Genomic DNA, 11198 nt, shown 5'->3' on the forward strand with positions numbered 1-11198 from the left:
CTTTATATAATTGACTTGTTTAACATAGAAAATAAGGTAAACTTAAAGTTTCTTTTTTGTTTGTTTTTATAAATAGATCTTAATGTAGTATTTTTAGCTGTGTTTACACCTTTGTTAAATTTCTTAAGTGCTTTGTCTACTTTATTTAGCTCAAATCCTCTATCAATAGCTATATACTTAATAACAATTCGTTATTTAAAACTTCCTGTCTTGAACATATTTTTGTAATAGCCTAAGCAACGAACTTTATTCTAAAGTAAAATGTAGTATGAACTACTTTGAGATAATTAATAAAGATACCATGGTTAAGAGACACGTTTCACCATTTTTTATCTCCTGCAAAGGTAAACATGTGAATTATTTATTTTTTCTTAAAAAAGAACTATGATTATTTACAAGTGAAAATGATGTAAAACAAATTAAATCGAATAATAATGTTTCTTTGTTTCTAATTAAGCACAAAGCTACACAATTGGCTATCTGTGCTCTGCCCACCACGGTATCGAAACCCGGTTTCTTGCATTGTAAGTCAGCGGACATACCGCTGTGCCACTGGGGGACCGAATAACATATAGAATGTCAATGCAATTCCTTTCATACTTCTCTTATATAATGTTAATACATTTCATTCAATAACATCTTCTGCAGAAAGATTACGTATATTTAAAAAAAAAGATAAATAAATGGAAGGACTTTTGGATATCAAAAACAATACTAGTCTACTTTATTTTAGATTAAAATAGTAATTCACGACTCAAAGGTAATGATTTGTCGAAGTGTTAGAATATCAGAAAATGAGAAATGCAATATGTGATCATATTAATGTTGAAGGTAAATATAGCTTTCAAGATTTTAACAACCGTCCTGAATCAGGGCCCTTGGATAACAAATTCAATGAATCTGGGTTATATTCATTAATTATGTCTTCAAAATTACTTGAAGCAAAATAGTTTGAAAAACGGGTAACATCCGAAGTATTACCATCAGTTAGGAAAAAGGGTAAGATAAGATAGAACAAAATTATTAAAACCAAAATAAACATTTAAATGTGCAACTTTTTCATAAGAATATTACAATTAGAAGTATGAGAGATAGTAATCGTACAATGTTTAATGTAGAATGGGAAATTATGAAGGAACAAAGACCAAAATAGTTTAAATGGAACCCCATGTACTAATGAAGCCTAAACAAGCTAACAAACACTGTTGGTTTGATTTAATTAAAAATAATCATTTTTGGCTATATCCACGTTGTGTAATAAGCATTCATAATGAAATGTTAATACAAGATAAAACAATTATTACAAGAATATCCAGAGATGGAAATGGTTTCCTATGACCATAAGAGCATCAATATCTACAATAGAATTAAGAAAGAACTACCCATAGAATATCCAAGAAACAAAATACTAAACTGATTTAAAGATATACAATTAAGGATGAAAATATTAGAAGTACAAAGCAGAAAACTATAACAATATATATTTTTAAATTAGACTTATTTTTGTAACTAATACTTTAGACATTATATTAATCATGGAACTTGCCTTCCTTGAGCTGGTTTCCTGAATATTGTTTGTTTCATATTTTGTTTACACTTTAACAGTACGTAATGGATGAAATGTCAAGACCGAATGATTTTATAGCTTATTAAATGGTTATATAATTCCTCTAACAATTCTTTCACCTAAGGTTGGATCTTTAATAGCATTCGCATCTTCTATCAATTTCTGATCAGCTATATGTTCTATCACGTGTAACTTTTGATTTACTGTACGCAATATTATGTTTCTTATATACTTTATCCACTCTCTTGATACTAGGATCGCCTCTTTTTAATCTTTTCTCAAGAACAGAAAGAACCCACAAGCTCAAAGCACTCACAACCTGGTAAATGAATTTCATGATAATTAAATCTATCTCGCATCTCTTTAACTTTATTTGTACAATGTACTTCTCTCTAGGAAGATATTCTAATGTATATTTGTTATAAAATATTTCTCCATTAAGTTGATTTCTTCTTCAGTTATATTTTGACGTTTAAATAAACTTAGCATTTCTTTGTAAAAGTTATGAGATCTATATTCTATATTATTCTTTCATAGCAGATATGTTTATAAGCTGATCAATTAATTCAATGGCGCTGAATAAAGTAAAATAAACCCTCAAAGTTGTGAAATATAGTTAAAGATCCATCTAAATTCAAGCGAGAGTAAATTACAAGAATAACCATAATTGTTACTTTTAATTTTAACAAAACATCGTACATTAAGACTAATTAGTTCCAGTGCAATTATTATATACGGATTTCCTACAATTCATAAGATGGTTGTCTAATTAAACCTACAATGTTTGGACAGTCATACACAATCATGAACTAGCTAAGTTTTTAGTTAAAGTTGTTAAAGCTTGTGATTAAAAATTACTGTATTAAAAGACGTAGTTTTGGGTTTTCATAAGAAATAAATATGAATTTCAAGAAAGAGGTGTATTGTGCTAATTTTAATATAAAGTTTCTGTATGCTAACATACCACTAGAAACTATTATATATTTGTGCACTACTGTACCACAATGATAATAATCCAATGACATTTACTAGAAATATATTTCAAGAACTCACGAGTTATGTCATTTAACAATCTAATATCTTGTCTAATATCGAGGCTTATGACCAACTTGATGTGGTTGTAATTGGTTCTAGATTAGCACTATCACTTGCAAATTTATTCGTATGCACCAGGAAAAAGTATGGCTAGAAGATTACTCAATAGAGTTTAAACCAGTGTAATATAGAATATATATAGACGGTACCTGTATCACCTTTAGAGAAGTTGAACACGTTGAGAGCTTCTTTAACTACCATAGTAGAAACATTCCAATATCAAATTCATCGTTGAACACCAACGCAACCACAAACTTTCATGTTTAAAACATAACAACGAAGAAATTTACAGGTTTATATTTTTACTTTGACAGCTGCATACCAATTGCTTTCTAATAAATAATTATTGAAAATAATAGTTCATTGAACATTCGAGTTAACCAGTAAATATTGTTTTTTTTCATAAAGAGTAGGAAATATTAAGGAATTCTTATTAATAGATTCATTTCCTTCGGAAGTTATAAATCAAGTGACAGGTAATTATTGAAATAAGGTAGTCCTTTCTATACCATCCAATTGGGATGTAAAAAAACTTTTGTTGTACCATATTCTGCGAAACAAGTAGTTGTGTTTAGAAATCATTTAAATATGTTAGTCTATCGAACTTATCCTCAAATGGAGTTGAGAAGTAGCACTAAACCAGTATGAAGATTACAGTATTTCTTCAGATATAAAGAACAAATATCTGCCTACAATTCTAATGTGAATATGAACGACTTACGTGTAATTCAGTTTATACAGGTTACATCACTAAGTGGCTAACGTACAAGAACATGCTAATTTGAAATCTACTTTATATTCAAGCATTAAGATATATGTATTGTAAAAGTGTAAGGAACTCATAAATAGAAGGTACTTTATTTCGTAGGGCTAGTAATGAATAAGAATTGAGAACAAAAAAAAATATTAATCAGTAGACTTAGACCAGAGTTATATGATCAATATAATGCATTTCGTTTATTATTGAATGTCAAGAAAAAGTGGTATGAGAGAGTTTTAACGTGAGTTTAAATTCAAAGTAAAAACAGGCAACAGACAACACCTTAATTTTATAATATATTTTTAAAATATTTATTTATTTACATACTAGAGGAGTTTAACATTAGCCAAAGCACAGGCTATTCTCCATCCAATTCTGAAGTCCCTGTTCAGCATGTTTGTCAATGCACATTCCTGGTTACATTGTGTAATCCCTAATTTTGAACCACCAGAGAAGGTAACCAGCCAGTAGCAACCATTTTATTTTATAGCTTACTATTATTTAGCATTGTGTATCATTCTGAAAGTTGTTTTTATTTTAACATCAGGTACCAAATATAAGTAAGACGATTTTAATACTATTACTTTCATTACTATTTCACGCTTGAGGAGTTAGGTACTAGTCTTGACACAGGGTCTCCTCACCTTAATAATTTCTTCAGGATTCTTTTACTAATAACGGCCAATTCAATTTGGTTTAAGAAGCGTTTGTCATTTATAAAAAAGTTTGAGCTTGCACCACTTCTAAACTTCCACTCTCCTTCCTTCAGTCTTCCAGTTAACCAATGGGACCTCTGTTCCATCTTTGCCTGGTCTTTCAGTCCGCATGCTATTTGATTGGTAATATCATTCAGAGATCTTACGAGATTGCTTAAGGACTGCACCTTATCTGCTAAGTGGTCCATTTTCTCGTTGATTAATATGTCAGTTGAATAATATACTATTGTGGCCTAGAACACAGGTCATTATCAGAGGAACTTTTAAGTCTATCAAATATTTTGTTCTTGTTCGTTATACCTTTAGAATTATTAAATATTTTACTCTTGTTCTTTGGTCAAAATCAGTCTTGAACTCTGTGACGAGTTTTAGAAAGTTTTCAAGAAGCATGATCCTGCTATGTTCTTCACTGTTTTATGGTCAACCAGACAAGTGCATCATCATATATAGTTCACATTCTATTCTGAATGGACTGAGTTACCCAGTTTTTGTCACTGGTCATTTAAATATTAGATGACAGTCTCTCCAAATAGTTTTTTTTCTGTGCAGCCACGACCTTTGCGACTGAGACATGAAATGCTATGATCAGTGTTGGCCTTTGCTTATATGTCCATTCCAAGACTTCAGTTTCAATGAACAGTCTTTATTTTTACCTCCACATCCTGCTGCTAATCTTCATTGTGCTTAAACAATGCTCGGATCCATTCACTACCCTTGGTATCTTCCATTGGTCATATTTGCTCTACATCTTTCTTAGCCTCATTGACCCATGACTTGAATGATTTCATTTTCTGTATTACTTCTTTTTCTGTTTTGCTATGGCCATTGCTGATTTGGTTGCTAATGCACACAAGTGAATTCCATGTTCAGTTCTGATTATGATTGTTGATCTCATCAGATTAATGAAGTTCCTTCACTGAACTTTCTTGACTGCAGCAATTTTGATGAAAATAAGACTCTTTACTGATTTCGCCTACAAATGATCGGTATGTTGAGACATTGTTATTTTCTGGTTTATCCCATCACCAAAAAAGTGACAGACCTCTTATATGGAACTTTTATGTCTGCCTATGTCAGCGTGAGGAGAGAGGGGTGTTTGTTTGAGTTTTGGTAGCCGCAATCAACAGGCTTTATTTATTTTGATTGACAATGGGTTATCTGGAGTCCCATAGCAGAGGTTTTTGCTGGCTTCTTGCAGACTCTACGCTACTCCCATTGACATGTGAGATGTTTGTAACAAATCTGAGACTTTCCAGTGAATTAACCAGATTAGTTGTATATACGTTGAAGATTACAGGCCAAATTACCCAACAGCACAGTTCTGTAATGTCTGTAAACATTGTTGGATGCTGTATATGATTACCTCTACATTTTTGGTCTTTCTTCTCCCACCCTGCTAGGCAGGTAATCTCTCTCCTCCAGGTTTATTTTAAATCTTTTTGCTTCTACCGTTTTCATGACCTTTACCATACATTTGACGTTGTTGTTAGTTTATATCCCTTTATTGTACATTGGGTTTGAAGGGTTTGGACAATGATGTCATTGAGTATTCTTTGAGGTATTTTTCTTTTTCTCCTCTACCATTGACAAATTATCTGTTTCAGCCAGCTCTGCTTTCTCTTCCATGTAAAAAGGTTTGAAGTTGAAGTATCTCACACTATCTTGGCCGGGTTCAATATCTTTTGTTTCTCAAAGCATTATTTCCAGTTTGTTCAGTGTCACTGATGTTTCTGACTGTGGATCAACTCCCTGTGGAATTGTGTCATTGACTTCATGTAGCTGTCTCATATACGTATGCAAGGATGCATTAACATTTTCTTCGTCAGTTCTAATACATTTTTCTTTCGCCCCTTGATCTCCTATGGTCCTACTCCACATTCCCTTGGCACTCATTTCATATTTTTGTCAATTTCCAAAATTGGTTTGGTATATTGGGATCTGTTAGATCATATTGCCGAGAGAAATTATCACATATTGCTCAACTACTTCTCTTTGCCTTTTGCTAGAATTCTGAGGTAGCTTTATTGAATTCCGCTCTCTTCAAATAATCTCATGTTCTCCATTATTACATCTTTTGGACTCAGTGTACATTTTAATAGCCCAATCGTCTCTTTTTCTGGTGATTACTTCTGATGTCATCCACTTGGGTTTATAGTGACTACCAGTTTTACTTTTCTGACTCATTTATTCTTTTCTTGCCGACATGCTGCATTTACTCACGATGGTTTTGAACCATGTTAGATATTGAAAGCATTTAGTCCTACTGAGTTTCTGGGGCAGCTTGTTTTGGCTGTTCATAAACCTGGGCTTGTGGTTATTACTTTCATATGAACTCAAGGAATACATCAGATTTAACAAGGGTAAGGTCTAGGACAGAGTCAGAGTTTTCCTCTTTCTTACTCTCTGTTACTCTTACAGAAGCATCATTATTGGCTAAAATATTGTTTTTAAATTTGCAGTGTCTTTTCCAAAAACCCTCCATTCACACTTGGTCAGTTTCCAATAAGACAGAGCTTCAATCATTAAAGTATCCTGTAATGAACTTTTGTGCTCATATTCACAAAGGTTGGCAAGTTAATCGTTTCTCTTTTGCTGTCATAATGATACGAAAAATATGCAAGTTGATTAGAATGTATACCTTGCCAGCTATCTTCAGATTGAATACCAGATAGTCTGCTACTATTTTTTTCAAGAAATAGGTGCTTATCACCCTTTAGTATTGTAACCAAAAGAACGAGAAGTCCTCTTTTGGTGTTTCCATCCACTGTCAATGGTTCATGTCTTTTTTCAGGAGCTTTAATGCTTTCTATTGATCCTTATTTTCATATTGTGGCTGCAGGTGTTCCAGTATATCTAAATACATTTCCTATTCACTCGTCCCTTTTATTTACCTCATTGTCTTTCCCTTGTATTTTCCCTATTTTCCCATCTCTTAGTGTGTGTCTTGAGGCACATTTGTCATTACACAGACAAAATTGTGTGAGCTTATAGTTTAATGCCCATATAGCTTCTGAGGGCTTTGTACACAGCTAGGATAGACCAAGGAATAACCTTATTACCCCAGGGTTATTACAGTTGAAGCAAGAGATAAATCTCACTGGGATCAATACCCCTCACATTGTCATCACGTACGCCTAATCTCCACTGTGACGGTCATTATTATTATAACTGGGATTATAAATGGATCTCATTCAACCACTGTTTCTATCTGTTCAAACCAAAAGAACAACTCATGCTTGTTGGAGTCATCCTGTTAGTCCCCTTCCTTAGATGTAAAACCTACTATGCCATAATTGACAGCTTACTTTATATGTATATATGTTAATTAACTATTTATTTAATTTTTCATTTATTTTTGTTATATTTTCCTTTTCCTCGTTTTTCCATTCTTTCTTCTCTCTTTGTCTCTCTCATTGCAAAAAACAAAGAGTGGATAGCCCCTTTCATAATAATAATAACAATAACAGGGCAAACGCAAGCCTAGCTTGTCTTAATAACTATTCAATATTAAGTTGCACAATTTAAATATATTCATCAAAGTTAGCTATGGTATTAAAAATGTCAGCCAAAAGGATTTTAAAATCTAAAATTAATTTAAAAGTGGACAAAGAAAAAAATCGTTTAAAACTAAAATAATTACAATATTGTTTACTGTTAAGTTGAAAGTTACACAATTTGCTATCTGTGCTCTCTCTACCTTGGGTATCGAAGCATGATACTTAGTTATAAGCCCTGAATCAATTCAAGGAAAGAGAAATATACAGTAAAAAATATATATATAACATCTCAAACACAAAATTCCTTTCTTGCAAAGTTAAAATTTGATATTTTATCTAGAGTCTTTTCTGTTCTATGAGAATATTATAGCACAAGAAAAATATATATGTATTTATATAACAATTTATTGTATTAAAACCATAACACTAGAGACGATGAAAATGTCTCCGATACAATCTAATCTTGAAAGGTAAGTTTTTCATCCACTTACGGCTTAATAAGTGATTACGTCGTACATCGTCTTACAGGATTTTATTTTATTGTTTTTATTGAAAAGCCATATCAGTGTTTTGTACAAAACAGTTATTCATGATGTTACGTATTTGCTACTTTGTATGATATAATGTCTATCACAGACTAGAATATTTAAGCTGTGCTGCTATATAGTGACTAGATAAGCACGTAAACCTAGCCATTTGGTATACTCTCTATGTGTCGTAAGTGACTGATACGCAGACATTTCTTTACAAAACCTAGCCATTTGGTATACTCTCTATGTGTCGTAAGTGACTGATACGCAGACATTTCTTTACAGAAAATAATATCGTTACCATCTACCTGTCTTTTCTTCTCTTACGCTTGACGACCAAGAACAGTCTTACACGCTTTCATTGTATGACCAATCTTATTTTCTGTTATTTGTTACCAAGGCAAAGTGACTCAAGTCTGATATTAAACCAAACTAGATTGGTAGTGTTATTTTTCACGAAAAAAGTAAACCGTGCTTGTCTTTAATAATAATATTATTGTTGCACCAACGGAAGATAACAAAAAAGTTAACACTTCCTTGCTTAACCTCCTTTGGTGAAATTGATTCATTTTCAGTACCAATTGACAATAGTATAAGAAAATAATAAAGAATAAGTTGATTGAACTTCCTCTCCTCCACATCTCTTTTTAAAACTGAGCATTAGCATAAAAATATACAGAATAAAACTTAAATATGTTGAAAATAGAAATAAAACTATGATTATGAAATTGTTCACATGAGGTAATAAATATACAATATCGATATCATTTTCTTGGTGTTGTTGTCCTTCTTATGAAAATAACAGTTTAGCAATTTTCTACAGCATGTATAGACTGAACAACAATAGACAGAAATTCATAATTGAGGAAATATATTGCTTTGGATAAAACATTAAATTACTTATATTAATTGTGGTATATATTGTTAAGATAGAGTTATGAATATTTGACTTTCACTTATTTTGCTAAGGTTCGACATCTTAGGTCAAACGTCTGATACAAAAGTAAAGTGAATGAGATTTTTTTAAATTAATAGAACCAGTTTTTGTATAAAGAAAGTAAAAAATCACAAAAGAAAAATTTATATATCCGGTTACTAGATTTCATTCCATAAAAATAGATTCCTAAATGAACATAAACCCACTTTTAAAAAGATCACATAGTAAAGCATTTAACGCTACTTTTGGAATGTTATAATATCAGTTTGTTTGTTGTTAAGCACAATGCTACATATTGAGCCACCTGTGTTAATGTTCACCGCGGATATCGAAACCTGATTTTTAGCATTAGAAGCCCTGATATTTACCAATGAGCCATCTGGGTGAGGCAAAGTAATGATGCCAACATCTCCCATTATTCCCAGGTGCTCAACCTCCGAAGTACTAATTTGACCCGACATAAGAGTGTCTTCCTGTAACATTAAAAAATAAATGATTGTTATGGTTTAAAGAGGTAATAACGGAAACGATCTTACGCTCTCCATATTAAAGTTATTTTGTGAATGAGGCGGGGGTTAAAAAAGGAGACTATAAGCTATTTTTATGAACAAACCAATGAGTTTATTTCTGATAAAATATACTTTGCGTCACATTTCTACTTGCTCTACTACTGTTTTTTTATTTTTATTTTCTGTTACATGCGTTTAACTTTTCAAACCAATAAAAGAGAACTGATCTTTTCTGGAACATCAAATTGAATTTTATGTAGTTCGACATTCTTATATTTAAATACGATTTTGCAATCTAGTGACAAATAGTGATAATATGTGTTATATTCTGTTGTTCAAATGTGATGTCTCTGTACACTAATTTACTTTTTCATAAAAAAGATTTTACATGGTTTTGTACACATAAGTAACTCAAATAATATCTTATGTTTATAGATTTTAAAAAAAAGAAAGAAAAGAATAAATCTTGCAAGATTTGGAGTTTTAAACATACATAATTGGATGAAATAAAATTTTATTTTTATTTCAGTCTTCACTTGAAAACAGTTTCAGTTAAATTTTAAGATCAGCACCCCAATGGCTCAGCGGTAAGTCTTATAATATAAAAAAAAACGGTTTTCGATAAACGTGGTGGGCACACAATAGATAGCACACTTTGTAGCTTTGTACTTAACAATACACCTTAGAATCATATGCTAGTTATTATTAGAGATTACTATTGAGCTTTTCATTGTGAACGATGAAAGGTTTCTAGAAACCTAGATTCTGATATTATATCTGGCTTACTTTTAGAATGTTCTAACAATGATTTTTTTAGATCGTAGAATATTTCCGCTTTTAAGATATCTTGACCCTTCAACTGATATAATAACAATTCTCTTATGAAATTAATCAAAATGATCTATTGAATATATATAACCAAAGTAAATCCAGTTGCAGGTCATACACCTTTTTTTTTGTAAAGCAGAAATACTTCGTTCTGATTAACGGAATTTAATCATGATATCTTAGTTTCGTTCAAACTGACTTTGTTTCAGTAAATTGTTAATTTAAATGTGTCAGGCTGAGAGCTCAAGCAACAAACCAATCTGTCGTCACTTCAAAAAATATGTCATGTGTTTCCAATAGAGACATGTTACACATTTTACAGTGTTCAACTACTGTGGTGTTCTTAGTTTCACAGATATACTTTAAAGTAATAGAGTAGAAGGTGCAGAATAACAGAAGACTCGCCATAAAATGTTTTGCACACAGCAAAATCTTACTTCTCCGACCCCAATTGAGTTCGAAGGAAAACAAAAGACTGGACACAAGTTAGAACGCAATGAAACAGTCTACTCACACAAACAACAAGTTAAGTATAAATATGTGTATCTTTTGGGTGCCTTTACTGAATAATCGAAAAAAAATATCTATGTTAAAATCAGTAAATCAAATATAACGTACTCTAAACTTAAATCTTATTCTTAAACTTAAGCCTTGAAGCTAAAATCGTAATCTCAAATCACAATACAATTCTTGAATTTCGTTTATCAATATGTTCCAGGCTGAGAACATATGCCATTATACACAGCGTGGTCACAAGTA

Source organism: Limulus polyphemus, unplaced genomic scaffold (genome assembly GCF_000517525.1).
Source record: "Limulus polyphemus unplaced genomic scaffold, Limulus_polyphemus-2.1.2 Scaffold676, whole genome shotgun sequence".
In the NCBI taxonomy this organism is placed as follows: domain Eukaryota; kingdom Metazoa; phylum Arthropoda; class Merostomata; order Xiphosura; family Limulidae; genus Limulus; species Limulus polyphemus.